We start from the raw sequence: 21,671 nt of genomic DNA, 5'->3' as shown, positions 1-21,671 counted from the left end.
CCACGTGCAGATTTTATATGGGTATAAGTTTTCAAATTAACTGAGAGAAAACCTAGATGGACAAATGTTCAATTGCACGGCAAGACACTGTTTGATTTTGTAATAAACGGCCAAACAATCCCTTCGAAGTGGCTTTACCATTTGCATTCACAGCAGCAACGAAGGAAGTTCCCTGCTGCTCTGTATTCTTACCAGCATTTGGTATTGCTCCTGCCAGGTTTTTGTATCAGCCATTCTAATAGGTGCGTAGTGGTTAGGCATGCTTTTCACCCTCAACCGTTTGGGGGGTCACTATGGGAATAGTCAGATAGTCATTTAGTGGGTGGCATGGGCGTTATTATTTTGCTCTAGGCAAGGGTGTTGGGGGGTAGCTGGTAAGGTGATGAGTGAAGGAAGAGATGACTTAACTCATGACAATTGGATGAGCTACTATACCACATCGTGGTACATAAAATCCACACTCATTACAAATCTGAAAGCTAGCTGGTGAAAACTCTGACCCTACCCACCTGTTAGGAACTGCAAGCAGCCCTTTGCAGCCGTTTCTGAATTCTTCTCCTGCATCCTGCTTCAGAACACAGGCTTGCTGCTGACTGATCTCTGTACATTTTTTTTACATGGCATGATTAGTTGAATGAAGATAATCAGATTAAATTATCACCTAGAAAACCATGATCATACAAGAATTCCAGGGAAGCACAGCATACATTGCTGCAGAAACAGAAATCCATCAAGGAGAGGAAACCAAAGGAAGAGGACGTCACAAAAAATTAGAGAAGAATAAACAAGTAATTAGAATTCTATTGTAAAAATTAAGTCATCGTGAGAAGTTAAAAAAATAGAGTTATGACTTCACTGAACACCAAAAACAAAGTTATGGAGAACAGGCTTAGAAAAATAATATAAAATAATATAAAAAATAAAGAATAAAATTGATAAAAAAACATGGCTGGGAAACAGAGAAGATGCCAAAATATGGATGATTAATTTTATTGAAAAAGGGAATTAGACAAGAGCCCCAATATTTTTATAACATAACAGAGAAATATTGAATTGGAGAACTACGCCCTACAGGCATTCTCACTCACACGTAATCCCCTACAGAGAGGGGCTCCAGGAGGAGCAGGCGGGCTTCTGCTGTCGTCCAGGCAACAACATTCAAGGCTGGCAGACAGTGAAGCAAAGGGTATAAGCGAAGTACACCCTGGTCCAAGAGAAAGGGAGGTGACACAGGAATTGTATACCATGCCAAACTGGTGTTCAAGCAGAGAAGCAACTGAAAGCCATTTTTATACGAGGGAGAACTCAGGAAATGTCACCCATGAGCCTTTCTTGAAAAAAGACATGGTCATAAAATCCTGTTGACCAAGAAATGAAGAAAATAAAATGCATTGAAAAGAACAACTATGAAAACATGGTTTTTTTTTGCACTGGCTTTATTTTAATGCAGAACTACGGCTAAAAACTGGGAGAATTTTGGTTATGATGCAAAATGTAACTGCTATAAACCATGAAGACACATACGACAATGAAGCTAACAAAATTGGAAGTGGGAATGTGGGAGATGGAAGGAGGAGTGTGTGTGTCTGTGTACGTGTTTGCATGTGCTAATTTTTCTTTTCACTGTGGTAGGAGGATTCTGTAAATATCACTTATATGTGCTAAATTGAGGAAAATGTATTTATATATATTATTACTAACTATAAATGTAACATATAGAGTGTTACTATTTTTATTGTCAAAAAACTTTCCAACTTGTCGGAAGAAAATAACAAATTCAAAAGAAGAACATATCCAAAAGAAAAAAATAGAAGAATAATGAGGACAAATGTAAGAAATTAACATAAAATAACAAGACAGAATAGAGACAAAATTGAGACATATTATTTAATTACAATGAGATAAACTCATAAAATATTTTAAAAGACCATAATATTGTTTCGGAGAAAAGCGTGGAGTTATAAGTAGTTAAAACAAGTGCCTTTGAAAGATTATAAATTACTTAATAAAGACATATTATTCAAAATAAACCAGGGATTAAGTTGCAAGCTCAAATTAAAATCAGAGGAAAAAGAACTGAAGAAGACAAAAAAGGTACTTTCTGGTGATGTAATGAGGGAAAGCTCATTGCCATGGATTTCTGTTTCCAGTATCACAGCATTTGCATTAAAAGTGTAGAAATGTCCAGATTAGTACATAAACACAACAGTGGTGAGGCTTCTTAATTAAACTGTGTGATTAAGAAAGACACTTCTCTTCTATCAAATAAAAGAAAAAAATAGATGAAATGTTGCCTAAATAATAAAACCAATGAGGCAGAAGCTACTACTTTCATTCCAGTGTACAGCCAGTAGCCATTTTTACAAGTGTTCATTCACATATTTCAAACCAGCATTTGTTTTCTATTAGAATGTCAATAATTGATCATAAGTAGAAATTGAAAGATTATATTTCCCGATCACAATAAATCCTAGTGGTTTTTCCAGGACGGGGGCAAGATCTGAAATCCCACCAAAACTACCATCTTCAATAGTGGTCCCAGAACAAAAAGAAAAGCACAGCTAAAATTGTTGAATATATAGAAAATAATAATAATGAAAATGCCAGAGATTAGAACTTAGGAAATAGAGTTATAATTATGCTTAGAGAACAATTCATAGCTGTATACACATTATGAATTACACAATGTACATACAAAATGAATTAAATGATGAAAATGAATTAATTATCCAACTGAAAAAAGGTTAGAAAATAAAATATAAAAATGAGAAAGGCAAAAGGTGAAATGGAAGGTGGTTGTTTTGGAAAAAAATAGATGATTCATTGAATATTGACTTAAAAGAAGTGCCCACATGTCTGGGTGTGGTAAGCAAAGGGGTAGGCTAACTGAAAAAAGACAATATTGATGCCTAATCCAGACACTTAGGACAACATAAGAAAATGCAGATATATCCCATATATGAATATTGATATAAAACTTCTAAATTCTTAGAAAATAGAATACCTCTTTACATGAACTAATATATAACAAATTATAACCAAGTAGAACTCTTTTCCCTAGGAGGAAAACAACTTTTTAAGATTAAGTATTAAATTAATATTATCCAATATCTTAATAAATCAAAGGAACAGAGACTCAGCGTATGGTTATCTCAATAAATACTGAAGCACATAAATGTTTAAATTTATCTATACCTGATTTTTTGATGGTTAATAAAATATGAAATAGGTGGATACTTCCTTAATCCTATGTCCAGCAAAAGTTTGTTAGTTTTGTAACAATAGAAGCGTTTCCATCAAAATCAAGAACAAAGCAAAAAAAGTACTGCGGTATTATTTAACATTGTTCTGAAAGTATTAGCCATTGCATTTAGAGAAGAAAAGAAATTAAGATATATTTAAAAAATGGAAAATTATCATTAACACATCAAATAACTAGGTATCATTAAAAACTTTGAGCAATGACTTAAATTATTAGAAATAGGATCATTTTTAAAGTCATTGGCTAAAATTATTAATAAAATTCAATGGCACATAATTGTTAAATTAAATTAAATGTAAGAACATATCTCATATATAAAACTACTAATAAAAATTAACTTTCTAGATAACTTAGCAAGATATGTGTAAGGTCTATATAAAAAAATCCCTTAAAACTCTACTGATAACCATAAAAGAAGACTTCAGTAAATAAGTAGACATAACTTATTCTCCTATAAAAATGTGTAAATGGTTTTAAAATTAATTACACTAATTTAAATATTCCACGTAATCCTGAAAATGCATTAATATCATATTTCACTTTGGAACTTGAATATATAACTCCAAAACTCATCTGGAAAATAAGTATGAGGAAATTGCCAGAATCATTTTGCACAAGAAGAGAAATGAGAGGGCTTAGCACCATCAGAGAATAAAAGGCATCACAAGGCTATACCATATTTCACCATGTATAATAGGCACCCATGTTTTAGCACCAATTCCCATGTATTGTGCATACCCTTATTTTTCCCTCAGAAATTTGGGCAAAAATGTGTACATCGTACATGGCAAAATATGGTAGTAATAAAGCTATGTGTTACTGCCCCAAGAATAAGCTAATAAATTAGTGGCATATAATGAAAATTCCCTAAATAGGCCCAAACAAACATCTAAAGAATGGATTGTTGTAGAATTTCAAATATAAGGAGGAAAGATGGTATGTTGAATAAATTTTTTTTTTTGGACAAGCTAGATATTTGGTGTGAGTAGAGGAGCAAAAACTAAAGTCTTACCTTTATTTTTCACACCAAAAAATTACAGATGTAGAAAAGATTTAAGATAAAGCATACAACTGTAAACATAAAGAAAAAATATCTTTTAAAAAATATTTTATTTATTTATTTTTAGACAGAGGGGAAGGGAAGGAGAAAGACAGGGAGAGAAACATTAATGTGTGGCTGCCTCCCAGAGGCCCCCTCCCAGGGACCAGGCCCTCAACCCAGGCATGTGCCCTAGATCTGGAACCAAACCAGCAACCCTCTGGTTTGCAGGCCCACACTCAATCCACTGAGCCACACCAGCCAGGGCAGGAAAAATATCTTTAAAAGAAATTTTGAGGTGGTAATGCCTTACCATATTTAACCTAAAACCCCAAACTACTCAAATACAGATTATTTCATGCACATACATAAATATTTCTGTGCAATATTTAAAATTATAGCCAAAACAAAACAGTCAAATACAGAAATTTGATATGCAACACACAGGGGAAATAGCTAATTTCCTTAATACATAAGGAACTCTTGTCAATCACTAAGAAACAAATAACTATCGGCCAAGGAGAAACTGGAAAGGACATAAAAGAACAGTTCATAGAAAAATTCACTCATGCAAAGACACACAAAAATAGGTAGTAAACATATAAATGAGAAAATTTTCCAAAATTTCTCATAATTGAAGGAAAGCAAATTAAATTAGCAACTAGATACCTTTTTTATTTATTATTTTGGCAAAGATCAAAAAGTGTTAAGTACACAGGAAAACAGACATTGTCCTGCGCTGCTGCTGAATGCATGCACTAAAGCCCCTCTGGCTGGCCCTGGCGGGATAGCTTGGCTGGTTAGAGTGTTGTCCCCGATACATCAGGTTTGTGGTTCCATCTCCAGTTAGGTCATGTGCAAAAAGCAACAAATGAATGCATACATGAGTGGATCAACAAATCAAAAGGGGGGGTCGGATCGAGGGTGGAAGGTGGGGATGGCTGGGGTGGGGGGAATGGTGGGGAGAAAATGGAGACAGCTGTACTTGAACAACAATAAAAAAATTAATGTTTCTCTTTCCACCTCCTTCCTCTCTCTTCCAAATCAATTTTTAAAAAGTTGATTTGGCTATCTCAATTAAAAGTAAACATCTGTAGATTCTTTTACACATCAGCTTAACTACTAAGAATTTATCCTGTGGGTACTGTTGGTCACAGACATGTAAGAATTTTTTTTGAATGTTCACGAAAGACTAATCAAATTAAAGTATATCCATACAATGAGAAACTTATATAACCAATGAAAAGATTAAGAACTTTCCTATTATATAAATTATAATAGGATTATAACTTATATTTATAATTTAATAGTTTATAATTATAAACTATTAAATTAATAATTATAATTAATAATTATAATTTATATTTATAATTATAATTTTCCTATAATTATAAAAGGATCTTTAATCCACATTTTGGGGAAAAATAACATAATCAATGTACAAAACAGTATATAGTATGATCTGTCCTGTTTTTACCCAATTAAATAAAGGATACATATTTATGCTTCTTGTCCTTTCAACATTTCTGGAAAGTTTCATACGTACACACACAAACAGTTGACAGTATTATTTNTTATAAGCTATTAAATTAATGATTATAATTTATATTTATATTTATAATTATAATTTTCCTATAATTATAAAAGGATCTTTAATCCACATTTTGGGGAAAAATAACATAATCAATGTACAAAACAGTATATAGTATGATCTGTCCTGTTTTTACCCAATTAAATAAAGGATACATATTTATGCTTCTTGTCCTTTCAACATTTCTGGAAAGTTTCATACGTACACACACAAACAGTTGACAGTATTATTTCGGGTGTGGATATGGGGCTGACATTCCAGGAAGACTCTTTTTATTATTATTTTAACATTTAAAGTACTTAGAATTTTACCATGTGTATGCATTTATTTTATAATGAAAATTTTAAAAGAAACAAAATGGCCTTTTATTTCTACGAATAGTAAGAGTGAGGTGATGCTATTGTTTGTAAAGAAGGTTTTGCAGACTCTGTGAATCAATTTACAAATATGTAAAATATATTTTATCTTGAATAAAGAGAACTAATAGATGAACCATGATAGGCCATGTGGTGGTTACAAGATTACTCCATGGAAGCAGGCAGGCGTTGACTGGGGTTCTTGCCCTGGTGATGAAATACGCATGATCTGTATTCATTTACTCAACAAAGCAACCAGCTCTAGGCAGCTTGCTTGCATTCCATGAACCTCGATTTCACATTAGTACGGGAACGATAATAATAATACTAATAGTGATAATTACATTAACACCTGCCTCATAAAAGTATTATAAGATTAAATAAGCAAATGACCATAACGCTCTTAGCCCAGTTTCTGACACAGAAATTACTTATAATATATTAACTATTATCAGAAAGAACAGGAAAACAAATGAGAACCATCCTCTCACTGTGGAGTTGCACATGGAGACATTACAGAGTGAGACACACGCACAGTGAGAGAGAGAGTGAGAGAGGGCCGTTTAAAGATGCGGATATATCTATTTCTCTCCTAAACACAAAGTGGGATTCATATTATTGGGAAACCTACTTTTATGCCTTAGCTTATATTGCCAATATCTGTCTTCTGTATTGATAAGTCCAATTCTATCCCCCGCCAAGCCTGAGTTCAAGCTAATATGTTATCTGCCTGAATCTATGCAACAACCCCAACCTGTCTCCCTGCCTCCATCCTTTCCCATGTTTGTGTGTCTTAAGTATTTGTATTGTATTTGACATTAGCTTTGCATGGTCAAATCTGCACAGATTTGGCTCCCATAACACACCCTCCATGCACTTTTATGTCCCTGTCATGCCTCAGCCAGCAGAGAAAAGGACTGTAGCACCCATCTTTCCAGGGGGCAGCGGGGCAGAGCACACAGGGAATGCACATCAACTTTGAGTCTAGACTGGCCTGCATTCTTTTAATTTGATACACTTAACATGTTACGTTTCCTAAATTTAAGCTGTGCAGTGTGTTACTTTCATATACTTATATATTATGATTTCCACTGAAGCAATATTATCACATTATATAATTTAGCACTATGTTACTGTCTACGTTCATTATATTGTGCATAAGATTTCTATGGTTTCTTTACTACTTGTTACGAGCTTGTACCATTAAACATTATCAGTCTTATGCCCTCCTCTCCCCCGTCCTATGGCAACCACGGTTATTCTGATTTTTTATAGGTTTGGCTTTTTTAGATTAGACATGTAAGTGCTATCTGACTTCTGTCACTTAGCATAATGTGCTCAAGGTCCATCGTGGTGTTGCAAATGGCAGGAGATCCTCCTTTCTCAGGGCTTAATAGTAACATTCCATTCTGTATAGGTACCACATCCTTTTAGATCCACACATCTGGTGGTTGGCATTTGGGTAGTTTGCACATCTTGACAATTGTAAATAATGCTGCAATAAACATGGGTGTGCATAATTCTTATTGAAGTCCTGTTTTCATTTCCTTTGGGTATATACCCAGAAGTGGAATTGCTGAATCATATGGTAGATCAATTTTTAGATTTTTGAGGAACTTCCATTCTGTTTTCCACAGACCAGCTGAGGTTTTCACCTTGGTTCTAATGTCTCCTGCAGTGTGACCGCAGGTTGTTCAGTTAACCTTATTCACGAATCAAATTGGCTTTTGGTCAGAAGAACTTTTCCAGTTTCAGCATCGAAATCATTATTGTGTTTATAAGCCAGAACACAGCAATAATTAACAAAAAGTACAGTGTCCCCACATAGTAATAACTGACTACACGTGTTTTCCCTGAGAACAGCCACAGTCTGCCTCCCATCTGGATTTTCCTTTTTATCTCCACTGTATGCACTGTAGTTCCTTCCATAACTGACCTGCCTTATTACACCAGCCTTTTTACCGATCTCCAGATCTCCATCTGATCCTTCCTCCTATACTTTCTTTCCGATTCATTTTTTTTCAAAGCATTTTTTCTGACCGTGGTGCTCAGCTGTTCAAAAGTCTGCAACGATCTCTATCACCTCCAGACTAAACTTCCACCTCTTTCCAGGAGACTCTCCCAGCCCCGTGGCATCTCATTCCTTTCCCTTCGCCTGGGCTCCAGCGTTCTCAGACCCTTCCCACCCCTGCGCCTCTGCTCAAAGTGTTGCTGGTCTGGATTCTAACCACTGCCTGCTGGGACACCACGCCTCCTTCATGTTCAAATTGCCGACATTTCCATGCCATTTTCTTTAAAAAAAGATTTTATTTGTTTATTTTTAGAGAGAGGGTAAGGGAGGGAGAAGGAGAGGGAGAGAAACATCATGTGTGGTTGCCCCTCACGCACCTCTTACTGGGGACTGGCCCGCAGCCCAGGCATGTGCCCTAGCGGTGAATCAAACCAGTGACCCTTCGGTTCGCAGGCCGGCACTCAGTCCACTGAGCCACACCAGCCGGGGCTCCGTGAAACTTTCTTTGCTGCAATTGATTTTCGCATTTTTGTATTTACAGAACATTGTTTGAGTGCTTCCTACATGCCTGTTTCATGTTCTGCTTTTTTGAAAATCTTTTCTTCAGTAGACTGGGAGCTCCTTGTGAATAAGAGGTATGACATTCACCTCTGTACTTCCGTCACCCTGAATCATAGTTGGGCCACCATGGTCACTTACAAGAATTCCCACCAAAGAGAGTGAGTGGATAAAAGGCCCACAAGCATGAAATCAACTGTAACTCACTACTGACATTGTGTAGTTGAAATACAGTGTAGTAATGAATTTGGGGCACTGTACAATACATGTTATATTTATTATTACACTTCATCCTAACAATACATCTAGGCCCTTTTCACGATCTCTACTCTACAGGTGAGAAAATTAAGAAGATAAAACCTGGCCTGCTTGCCACATATGTGCTATGCCAAAATAATATAACATATGGAAGTAAAGTACCTTTTTATGCAATGATGTGTCAGTTACTGTGTCTGGCCTCTTACATCTGGTTTTTCTTATTATTGTGCTTGTTTTAGGACATGAGATTTCAGAGGTTAAATGATTTACTCAAGACCATTCACTATGTAGAGAAACAAACATTAAATCTCATAAAACTTCCAGGCCATCAATTCGACTGCAGCACTGGCTTCAAAGACATGCCATAAACGATTTTATTCTGTCAGATGAGATATGATATGGTCACTAATTTATTAGGCTTGTTTATGAGGTTCGTGTGGGAGCAAGTTAAGAGACAAAGTATATGAGAACCTGATCGCCAGGGCCTTGCCTGCAGAAGGTACCATTGGATTCACTTCCCTGAGCAATGGAGAAGAGGCACTAAACAATGTTATCAGGGGCACACACAACCGGGAGGAAGCCCCATTTGAGACGCTGTTTCAATAGCGGCCATTAAAGGAGGGGGTGGCAAAGGCAGCAATGATAGAGAGGAAATGACTGAGTCAAGAGATATTAAATAGTTTGTCTATTTAACAAGTTTGGCCATCGCCTCTTGAGCAAACTTCATGTCACAATGTGAAGTTCATTGCAGCCTCCGATGTAACTATTAAAACAAAAGTGGAATTTGTGGTTCCTGTTGCCCATAGGGCTAAAGTTAATTCTGTCACCATCAGTTGGGGTAAGAGGCCCTCTAACCAGGACAATGACCCTTTTATTTTACCACGCTATGACATCCCTTTAAAAGATTCCAAGGTACAGTGCTCATGTGGGTGTACAAGTCAGCCTTCCCTTTGCAAAGGGATCGATAGCTGTTCTCCTAGCCATGGCTACAAAGCACCTTTTAAAACTAATAATTGTGGAAGGGCTGAATCCTTCATAATAAAATCTTTAAAACCTTTATAAAATGCCCCTGTAAAACCATTTTCCTAGGGAGACCTATAATTATTGAAAGGCAGGGTGAGAGCCATCAGCCCATTTCACGTAAACAGACGGTACGAGCCTCAGCGAGGAAAGCTGAAGGTAGGGACATAAAAACCAGATGAGAAAATAAACCAGGATCAATTTTTCTTCCCAATGTATTTTATTGTATACAAACGATAAAGCATAAACAACCTCTGATTTCCCACCAGACTCTGATGATGTTTTTTCCTAAAAAGACTGTGGCTAACACTGAATCTCAAATCCTATCACTGAAATATACACGCTGCATCCACCCTCCACGCAGTCTGCAGCGGTTAACCCTATTCTCATGTGACTGCTTCTTATTTTTCTTGAATTTTAAATTCAGGCATTTAGTTAGCATTCAGAATCATATTTTCTCTTTGATCTCTTAAAAATCATAGTGGTGAGGGTAATTATACCCCTGCAATTTCTGCTCAACCTACTTTTTTTGTTCAAAAAGCAGAGAAAAGAGACTCTGGTTCAACTCAAGTTCACCCCACCCACCCTTCTAAGCGATGCTCCTGCTTTTAGCAAGATTTTCCAAGGTTATACTTCCAATGAAGTCTCACAGGACTTGGGCAAGCCTTGTTAATTTATACCACAGGGGCAGAAGAAGAGACCAGAGTCCAGAAAACCAAAACTCTGTGTAGCCTGGGTAATCCATTTCATCACCTGGGTCTCAGTGTCCTTATCTCTAAAATGAAGGAGTTCTGCCCTGGCTGGTGTAGCTCAGTGGATTGAGCACGGGCCTGCCAACCACACACTCATGGTTCGATTCCCAGTCAGGGCACATGCCTGGGTTGCAGGCCAGTTCCCAGCAGGGGACTCACGAGAGGCAACCATACATTGATATTTCTCTCCCTCTCTCCTTCCCTTCCCCTCTAAAGAAAAATAAATAAAAATCTTTTAAAAAGAAAAAAAAGAAAATGAAGGAGTTGGACCAGAGCTTGGAGACCAGATTTAATGTTCTGTTCCAATTCTGTTCAGTCAGTAGTGACTGGAAGTGTTGCCTAGATTCTGAGGTGGGCTCCAGTTTCAGGAGGAAAGAGTATTGAGACTGGTTAGTGGTATCTACAAAGAATGGCAGGATGTGGTAATATCAGCATGAGGGACAATATTTTGACATTCCTTGGATAGGGTACTTTTAGTTCTTATATGATTTCTATTTCCTATTAGAAAAGAGGAAAAGGACTGTATCTTGGACTAAACAGAGTGATTCAAGAGTTGCGAGAGTGTGAACTCAGTGTTCTAGAATGAGATGTCTAAACAGGGATTAAAAATAGAAGGTAATCCAGAGGCAAATAATTGGTCATGAGACAAGAGACACAGCAAAATAGAAGTAGGGATAAATATGATACCCAGGCGTATACATGGGCTGAAATTTGTGATAAGACCTGTTGTCTGTAGTTGCTCTCTCCCTGGCATGGTGCTTGAAGGACAGCTGTGTACAAAGGACAAGGAAAAAAAAGTAAGACTCCGGTTGGCTTTGAATCCATCCATCCATCCTAGTTTAAATTCTATAAGTTTACCACTTGAGCAAACAGGAGATATTTCGCGACATTCCGGAGTTACTCAATAAAGAAACATTAAATTAAACTAGGAGTGATTTCTGCCTGTGCCCCCCTATCACCCAGAGGACATATGGAAATATTTGGAGACATGACTGGGTAGGGTGAGTGCTATTAAGAAGGTTCGGGCCAGAAATACTAGTAAACATTCTACAGCGCACAGGATAGCCCCGAATAACACAGAACTGTCCAGGCCCAATGCCAGCAGCATCAAGGTTGAGAAATCCTGTATTAAAGGACTACATGAAAGAACAAATGCTTGAAGGCCCTATCCTACGTGGGCTCGATTATGCTCAAGACTTCCGAGGCCACCAACATGAACCAACATGATCTCCTCTTCTGCTTTAACCTGCATCTAGGCCATGTTTCCTCCTCACCACCCTTTAAGGTCGGGTGTGCCCATCTGACTAACTTGGGTTCCCCGGGATGTAAATAGAATTTGCTTATGACTCTTCTCGACTGAGCCATTAGTAAACCTTCCAGTCTCTCTTTTTTCCAATTGCAGGAGCTGAATGGAGAGTTCTGCTACGACCTGGGAGGGAGAAGACACAACACGAGGGAAACAATGGAAACCCGGGTCCCTGAAGGACTGTGCAGAGCAGGGCGTGCCCTCAACTCCTGGTTTTCCACATTGGATCAGATGGTAAAGGGAAGTTAACTTTAAACTTCTGTTTCATTAAGCTGTTGAAAGTTGAGGGTTATAGGTTACAAGAATTAGACTTTCAGTAATACATCTAAAATCTGACCAATTAGACGTGCTATTCGCTAGCCTGAAAAGCAGGTCAGCATTTTCAAACCTCTGTTTCCCACCCCCTTACTCTTTCTGTCCACTGTCTTTGTACACGGATCTATGTTTTACTAACTTCTCTTTTGTGGCCTCCGTTCCAAGTTTCAGCTTCCTTATTCTTAGGAACTCATTTTTCATCTATTGTTCCCTGTTCAAAGCTGTTGACAGTCTACATTACTAGCTACAATATCACAAAAGCAGAAGTGGGGGGATAAATATCTCTGTTTTCTACATCAGAGTTTATCGGATTCCTGAAGCATCACAACTCCATAACTGACTGTAGAATCTGTAAATTCTTCTAAACTCAAAAGAAAAACATACACAGGAAGCACTAAGCTAGGCCCCATGGGTCATAAAAATGTATAATATATGATGCTTATCTTCAGAGGATTTATATTCTGGTAAAATACATAAAAAATAAAGAGAAACATATTACAAAAATAAATTCCTCTAGGAGTTGAAGAGAGAGTATCACATGTAGTTAGAGATGCCAGAAAAAAGTGAAGCGATGTTCTTTCAGGCAGATTTCTGGAATTTTTGATAGATGAGCACGAACTAAGATGTGAGGCCATGAGCGTGCCAGTCACACCAGGGGGCAGCAGGAAGTCCACCTGGCTAGCCCCTTCCAAAATAGCATCATCCAATAGAAATATAATGAGCCACAAGTGAAAGCTAATTGCCATTATCTTCCAAGTCACTACATGAAAAAAGTAAAAAGAAACGGATGAAATCAATAGATTTTAACTCAACATATCCAAAATATGATGATTTCAACATCAGATAAATATAAACTATATTCATAAGGCATTTCACATTTTCAAATTCAAAATCTTAAATTCTGCAGTGTCTTATACATTTAGAGTACTTATACATTTAGAGACAGTTTGGATTAGTTGCATGTCAAGTGCTCAGGAGCTCCATGTGCCTAGTGGTTATACTGGACAGTGCAAAACTAGAGATGGTTTAATTTAAGAAGCCTAGATTTTGATCTCAACATCACGCACACTGCCCAGGGTACAATCATTTGCACAACGGTGCTCAGTGAAGCCTATGAGGAGGAATTGTTTCAATAAGTGCTTCCAGGGAAGACACAAATTTATGAAACTTTGGAGACAGACCTTTCTGCTATGATGTAGAAGCTGGGGAACCATGGAAGAAAGTCTTAATTGGCCACCCTATCACCTTTTCTAAATGCCAGTTTCTGATATTCGATGTTGACATTTTAATGCCTCTTTTTCTGCCTCCTTAACTACATGACACATATTGCAACAAAGTCACCAACATCACCCTGGGACAGAGGTCTTCACATCTGTAGACTCTTGTCAGCAGCATCACCAACTCCAGGCCCTGAACGTCATCTGGGTCTCCTGGAACAAATCCAGCCGCCCCACGAATTGCTTTGGAGAACTTCAGAACTTTCGGAAATGTGTGGTTATTTTGCATTACCACCATGGTGTGTATTTTCAGATTTCCAGTTTGGGTTCTGCCTCATTTTTTCCTTTGGACCCCAGGGCTTATCCAATCATGCCGGTCTTCTCAAATTCTCTGCAGCTCCTTTTGTTCAGGTGCTCACTGCTCCCTTGATTCCAGTGACCTTCAATGTGACCTCCTGACTTAAGACCAAGCCCCTGCCATCCATTCTCCCATGGTCTCCCATCTAAGTACTAACCAGGCCCAACCCTGCTTAGCTTCCAAGATCAGATGAGATTGGGCGCATCCAGGGTGGTATGGCCGTAGACTCTCCCACGGGTGCTAGAATGATATTTCCAAAAATACACTGGAGTATGATTCTTTTTTCCAAAAGATCACCACTGTTTCTAGTGAGGTCTCAAACTAGTTCCCAGAGGACTGCTTTCGACTCTCAATGAGGTTTTGTTTTATTTAGCTATGAACATTGTTTAATCATCATCATAATACTTTAAGGTTCCCCATTGAATTCACCTCAAAACCACAACTAGATAGAATCTCCTGCTTGGTTAGTGTGCTAGTGTGCTTGGTTCCCTTTATGTGGGGTTAACACCTCTGGCCTGTGGAATTAAGTCCAAACTCCTCGCATCCACAGCTTTCAGGGCACTTGTCTCAGATTGCTTTTTACAGACTCTGTTTCTTGGGTGTTATGCTTCCTATACTTACTGCTACTAAAGTGGAAGGAGTAAGAGCTAAAAAAGTTCCAGGGATTGCTGTGCTTCAAATGCAAAGTTCACAGAAATTCCCAACACTACCCAACGGGAAAGTGACTTTTTATGGAATAAGAAATTAGAGCTGTGACCATGATCATAGGGTCGTAAAGCTGACACATATCAGAATGAGATTTGAACCCTGAACTCTTGGATTCTAGAGCTCGAGCAGTTCAGCGTTCAACTGTGTTTTGGCATCTCTGTGGTGTTACGGACTTCGTCACCCTGGAGAGATTGCTCCAGCCTGCGGGGTAGTGATGCTTTTCTCATCCCCCCAGACACAGACTACCTGTGACCTGTGTCATCAACGGAGTCTTCTCTGACATGTCCTGATAGATCATTCCCACCCTCCAGTCCTACAGAGGGATGTGGCAAATAGTTCAGCAATACTGGTTTTTCTTTTTTACATTGGTAGCTGTTTGTAAGTATTCTGCCTACTGGCTTTGGTGAGTCGCTCTATTTCTTGATGTCTCAGTTTCCTTTCCTTAAAATGGAGATTCTAATAGTACTTAGAGTGTTATTGTGGGAAAGCAATGCCAAGGGATAATACACGGAGACTGCTTAGAATCGAGCCTGAACACAGGAAACGATCAGCACTGGTTAGCAGGTTAGCTATTATTATTCTCACCATTTTTAGCACTGCACTGAGTATGGAGGAATTTGCATGGGAAGTTTCTATGCCCCCAGTTCCTAGCATCACATGTTTTACCCAGTAAGTGTTCCGTAAGTGTCTGGTGAGCTGAAAATGGCAGTGCTATTTCTTTCTTCCCTCCTGGACTTGCGCACTGCGGAGCTTCCTATACCTAGCAGTGTTCTGCTGCTTTGACTTCACACGTCTCTAGAGTTCTTGTTTTAAAATATCTCTGTCTACTCAGCACGAATCTGTTAATGTCTCAGTTTATACTTTTTTCACTCCCTCTGCTATGCTTCTGTTCTGAAGGGTGAAAACAAATTAAGGACTAAGAAAGTTTAGTCTCCATTTATAAGTAGCTTACTTTCTAGTGGATGAGAAAACTATATACAAGGCTACAAGTAAATGTATGTACACTAAAAAAAATCAAATAGTGGAGGATGGATGAGAATATTGATTAATTAAGGGAGATGGCTATTTTAATAAGGTGGAAGGCTTCTCTGATGAGACTTGTGTGATGGAAGAGATCAATCAAAGAGTCAGGCAAGAGTGTTTCCAGGTAATCGGACAGCACATAAAAGGTCCTGAATTTGGAATTGGTTTGGAGTTCACAGAAAATAGTAAGAAAAGGCTGCTCTAGACAGTAAAGAAAGGAAGCCCATGAGCATGGTGCCGGTTCATTCACTGTTATTTTACAGATGAAAGTATGGAATTTTTAAAAAGACACTAGGGTTTCCACTGGACACTTTAATACAGAAACTGAAATGATTCCATTTACATTGTAAAGGAAACACTCTTGATTAAGTAAAGTGAAAAGAGAGGAGCGAGACAAGAGAGGAAGCTGGAAGAACAGTTAGAAGCCACTGAAGAAGTAGTGCAGGGGGTATGACGGTTTATACTGGGGTATTATGGATGGGGAGAGATGTGTTTGCATTTAGATACAAAAATATTACGGAAGTATTCAAATATTTATAGAAGTGGAAAGACTAGAAAACCAAACTTGTATGTAGCCATACATACTTAATCAATATTTCATTGTTTTTTTCTTTTTCTCCCTTCCCTTCCCTCCCCTCCCTTTCCTTCTCTTGCCTTGCCTTGCCTTGCCTTGCCTTGCCTTGCCTTGCCTTGCCTTGCCTTGCCTTGCCTTGCCTTGCCTTGCCTTGCCTTGCCTTGCCTTCCCTCCCCTCCCCTCCCCTCCCCTCCCCTCCCTTCCCCTCCCTTCCCCTCTCTTCCCTTGAATTCCCTCCAGTCCCCCATGCAGAAGCAGTCCTAGATAACGTGTAAATTGAGGGGAGTGGGTGAGTTCCGACAACACTTTATAAAAACAGGTGGTAGCCGGATTCAATCCATGGGCCATAGTTGATCAACCCCTGGCTTAAAATCCTATGTGGTAAATACCACCCATCATTTCATATTTACCAGCAATTAACTCAGAAAGTATCTCTAACAGGTCAGATCTGTCTCTTCTTCTTCTCCCCCCTCTCCTAGTCGTTGTTTGGTTACTGTATTACTATCATCACACATAGCATTTTGAGGTTCTTATTGTTACCTAATATCTGTGCTTAATATTTCCCTATTGTATCAAGAATGTTTGTGTTTTCCAAGTTTTTAAAAAACTTATTGTCGTCTTTATTATTAAATTAAATTTATTGGGGTGACATTGGTTAATCAAATTATATAGATGATGTGTTTAAGTTGATTTTTCCCCAAATTGGAATCCAAATAAAATTTGCACATTGAGGTTGATTTGTCTCTTAAGTGTATTTTAAACTATAAGAATTTCTTTTCCTTTTTATGAAGTCAATTAAAGTGTTTTTGTTTGCGGTACTATTTACACAAATTTCAAAATGCAGCTCTATACATTTTAAATACCCATATAAGAACCTTGCCAATTATGAGCCCGACAATTTCAAGGGACAGGCCTCCCTAGTCAATAACCCCTGAAAGAACCCCCATCCTATTCTTTGTAGTGTAGATTGTTTTTGGCTGCTTTTGAACTACTTAGGGGAACAAAGCCTCTTCAATGTCCTATAAAATGAACATTATTTTTGTTTTTTAAAAGCTGGATCTTTCATCCTGTAGACTTCCCCACATTCTGTATTTATGTGATTCATAGTGTCATCAATACATTCTTCTACCCCCTGATATTCCTAAGATCTGAAAGTTATATCTAGAGGATTTATTACTTTCAGGTGCACAGATGGTGACTGGGACTGCCTATTGCATCTCAGGGGACACATGGGCTGGTTGTCGCTCATTAAGTGATATAAAGATTGAGCAGTGCAGAGGTGTGGTGCCTTGATCAGTGTAGTTGCATTAGAGGAGGAGGTATTTTGGAGGGCGGATGAGCTGGCTGTTAGATGGGAGAGGGGAACATGAGCAAAGGCTTCTATTTTGAGCAACTAGGTGAGTGTTGGCACCGGCACCGTTAACTGGTTAGGAGGTGGCAGAACTTTGAGGGGAAAACAAATCAAGCTTTTGACTTGGAGATGTTACATCGGAAATGTCTACTAGGTATCCAAGTGGATTTACTGAGTTTAATAGAGGAGCCAAGAGAGTTTGTGACTGAGTACCTAAATTTGGGAGTCTTCAGTGATCTGTGAAGCCTTGGGATAAAACACCTTCCCAAGGAAGAGATACAAATAGTGAAATGACCCCAAATGAAGACCTTTATACAATTGCTACATAGACCAAGAAACTTTTTTAATATTCAAGGCAGAATGCACCTTAGAAAATCTTAGATAATACTGTGATTTTACAGCTAGAGAAACTGAGGTCTGAAATGGCAGGAGATGTAACACTCAGATTAGACAGAGAGGATGTGGAGACAGATCCGTTTGGCTTGGCCATTTAGTGCCTGCGGTTTGCCTTCACAGCATGAAAGTGCTCTGAGCCTCAGCCTCCTAGTAAAACAGCAATGCCCACACCGAGGAAAATAGCTAGGGCTCATTTGTTTGGCTAAGTCCCAATTGTAGTTTAGGGTTCAGTACAGTTCTCCTATCCCTGGAGAAGCTTTCTCTCACTTTTTCTAACCTCCCGTCCCCTGAGCTGTGCTGCCCCGGAGTCTCAGGGCACCTACATCGCGGCACTTCTCACCCCCCATTGTGACTGTCTACTGTGAATTATTTCCTTCTCTAGACGGAGAGCCCCTTCAGGGCTTGGTCCGTGCCCTATACATTCTTGAAAAACAAGAACCTGGTACATTTTCTGGCACAGCAGAGGCCCTCAATAAATAATGGTGGAAGAAACAAAGGAAGAAATAACAAGTGAAAAAAGGGTTGGAAAAAAGAAGGAAGGAAGGGAGGGAAGGAGAGAGAGAGGAAGAGATAAATACGAAAATCTTTCTCATTAGGTGGAGTTTTTTAAGAATAGGGTATTTTCTTATTCAGTTCTGTATCTCCGACCCTTACCACACAGTAATAATAATAAAAATAACTGTACTAATTGCAAAAATACACCAAATTATTATCATGCCATTATTATTGGGCAATATTTTATTATATTGTACATGCTATTTACAGAAACTTTTTAAATTGGGTAATTCTTCTAAACAGATATTTTCAGACAAATTCAACGAGGCCCCAAGCAGCAAAATCACAGGCTCCTGGTCATGTTAGTGGTAAGTGCCAGAACTAGAATTTCTTTCCTGCAAGTCTCCAAAATACCTTCTTCGGGTCAGAACCGGAAACCCTTTGTCACATCAGTGACAGAAGTTACAACTGAAGTGACTGCAGCACAGTAATTGCTCCATGAGCATTAGCCAATGTCATCATTCATTCTCCGTGCATTCCCGAGGGAGGCTCCCACTTCACCTGCCCACAATGGCCTTGCAGTTTTCCTACTCACAACCCATGAAGTAGTGCGTACATTTCTGTTTTATCTTTTCTTTCAATTTGTAAATTGTTTTTATTTATTTATTTGTATTGTATTTTTCCCAGTCTCGTTTATCCCCCTCAGGCCGCCCCCACCTCTGCAATCACCACACTGTTGTCCATGTCCTTTTTGCTCGATCCCTCCCCCCACCCAACCTGACCCCTCAACCCCAGCCATCACCCTGCTCTCCACCTATGAGTCTGTCTCTTGTTAGTTCAGTTTGCTCATTAGATTCCACATCTGAACGAAATCGTATGATACTTCCCTTTCTTTGACTGGCTCATTTCACTTAGCGTCATGTTCTCAGGTTCATCCAGTGAGTCCACTTCTGGGAATTTATCTGAAGAAATCCAAAAACACTAATTCAAAAGAACACATGCACCCCCATGTTCATTACAACATTGTTACAATAGCCGAGATATGGAAACAGTCCAAGGGTCCATCAGTAGATGAATGGGTATAAAACTACGGGGCATTCACACAAGGGAATACTACTCGGCTGTGAAAAAGATGATCTTACCACTTGCAACAGCATGGACGGCCCTGGAGAACATTATGCTTAGTATTGTCTCTTTTAGACTCAATGGTAAACACCTTGCGTACTGAGACGGTACTCATAACACTGTTACATCTGTCATTGAACATTAGTGCCGGCTGAAAGGCTGGTGCTCTGTAAATGCTCCTGAACGGACTGGTTGGTTTTTAATCTAGAGGGCGCGTGTGTTCAGAACAGGAAACACCAGATTGGCTGGAGGAGGTTCTAGTTCTGCTTCAGTTACCAGCCAGACATGGAGAGGGGCCACAGGACAACCACTTAAACTCTCCACGCTTCCACTTCTCATCTATAAAAGTGGGGTGATAGTCTCTGTCCCCAGGAGTATGATGGCTCAGAGAGGATAATGCAGACCATAAATTACAGGGCAGGTACAAAGTTTTATTGCCCCAGTGATATTTCAGCCCTTCCTGCTTCTTGCTACACTATTACCACATTCTCGTCTAAATGAACATTCAATATTCGCTAAATGATTTTTCCTAAATCAATAATATAAACAAACAAAACAAGATGATCTAGTAAAAGAGGCTCAGGAAATTGACTCTCAGGATGCGAGTACAGCATTCTTAGAAAGGCGGGCTGATACAATATGCCACTAAGTCTATAAGTCAGAGAAGAATTTACCAGAAAGCTTGCAAGGAAATGCATTTTCTACAATTCACTTCAGCACAGCAATTCTCTGGAGATAACACCATTCACACTCCATTTCAAATTAAAAAACATATGCTTTTTCCTCTCTCAAAAAAAAAAAGGAAGGGAACATGGCCCATTTTCTTTCCTTCACAAAAACAAAAGCTTTTAAAATGATAAAAACTGCCTTTGCTTGATAAAACAGCCATCTGCATCTGATTTGGTTAAGTGTTAATCTTGTATCTTTTTATATTATTATTATTATTGGTTGAAGGAAAATACATAAATCCAAAGAGAGTCCTTTGGAAAGGTCACACAGTTTTAACTTCAATTATGCCTGAAACTTGACCTCACCCTCAGGCTCACCCCAAAATGGAATCTTGGCCCTTAGTAGAAGGATTTGGAACAAAGCTTGAAGAAATGTTTCTAATGTAATATCATGTTTTTTGTTTTTTTACTGTGATGTTTTATTTTTTGGTTGTAAGCAAGTTGTGTATTGAAATATAATCATTCTGTATTAAAAAAGGAAATATTTCTAATTATTTATGAATGATATCGTGCCTTTCCCCTCCCCCACTTGTATGACGTTGGTGGAGAAGAGATCTTAAGAAACTTTAGGATGAAAAATAGCTATTGCATTTGGCATTTATATGACCTTCTATTATTGTCATCATTTTTATTAGTTATTTCTCATGGAGGCTGTAGAAGGGAGATCGGATAAGCTTAGCATTCAGAGTGGGTGAGCTCCCCATACGCTGTTAATGCTCGTGCAATGGTCATAAACACCAAATGGCATGGCATATGAAACAGGCGCAGGGCAGGCTGCCCAAATATGTAATTATGATAATTGAAGATGGCATCACCTGTACACATGCTACAGCAGCTTCAGAATTACTCTCACGGAGATGGTTCCTTTGAGTTCAGGACAAAAAAAAAAAGAAAAGAGGGTTTGTTGATAATACTCTTAAAAGGATGGGCTGATGTCAAAAGCTGAAGTCTGAGAATGACACCACTACGCAAAAGGGGGCGGGAGCAGCTTCGACTATGCAGCTGACCTCGAGTAATGGGTGTGAAATGCACGGGTCTACGTGGTATAAGCACATTTTTTTCAGTGAACAGTGTAAATGTATTGTTCTTCCTTATGATTTTCAAAATAAAATTTTGCTCTCTCTACCTTAATTTATTGTAAGAACATAGTAAATAGTACAAACAACATACCAAATATGTGCTAATTAACTGTTTGTGTTATCAGTAAGGCTTCTGATCAGCAGTAGGG

General features: G+C 38.6%; 1 pseudogene; it reads right to left on the bottom strand.

Annotated features, from left to right (window-relative positions):
• Positions 1-14,154: 14,154 nt before the first annotated feature.
• LOC118996000 (uncharacterized) lies at positions 14,155-14,270 on the bottom strand (annotated as a pseudogene).
• Positions 14,271-21,671: the final 7,401 nt, after the last annotated feature.

The sequence above is a fragment of the Sturnira hondurensis genome, unplaced genomic scaffold (assembly GCF_014824575.4).
Source record: "Sturnira hondurensis isolate 20B ecotype Veracruz unplaced genomic scaffold, ASM1482457v3 Scaffold0010448, whole genome shotgun sequence".
NCBI classification, from domain to species: Eukaryota; Metazoa; Chordata; class Mammalia; order Chiroptera; family Phyllostomidae; genus Sturnira; species Sturnira hondurensis.
Note: the sequence above shows the minus strand (reverse complement) of the source record. Positions and strands in the feature narration are given on the sequence as shown.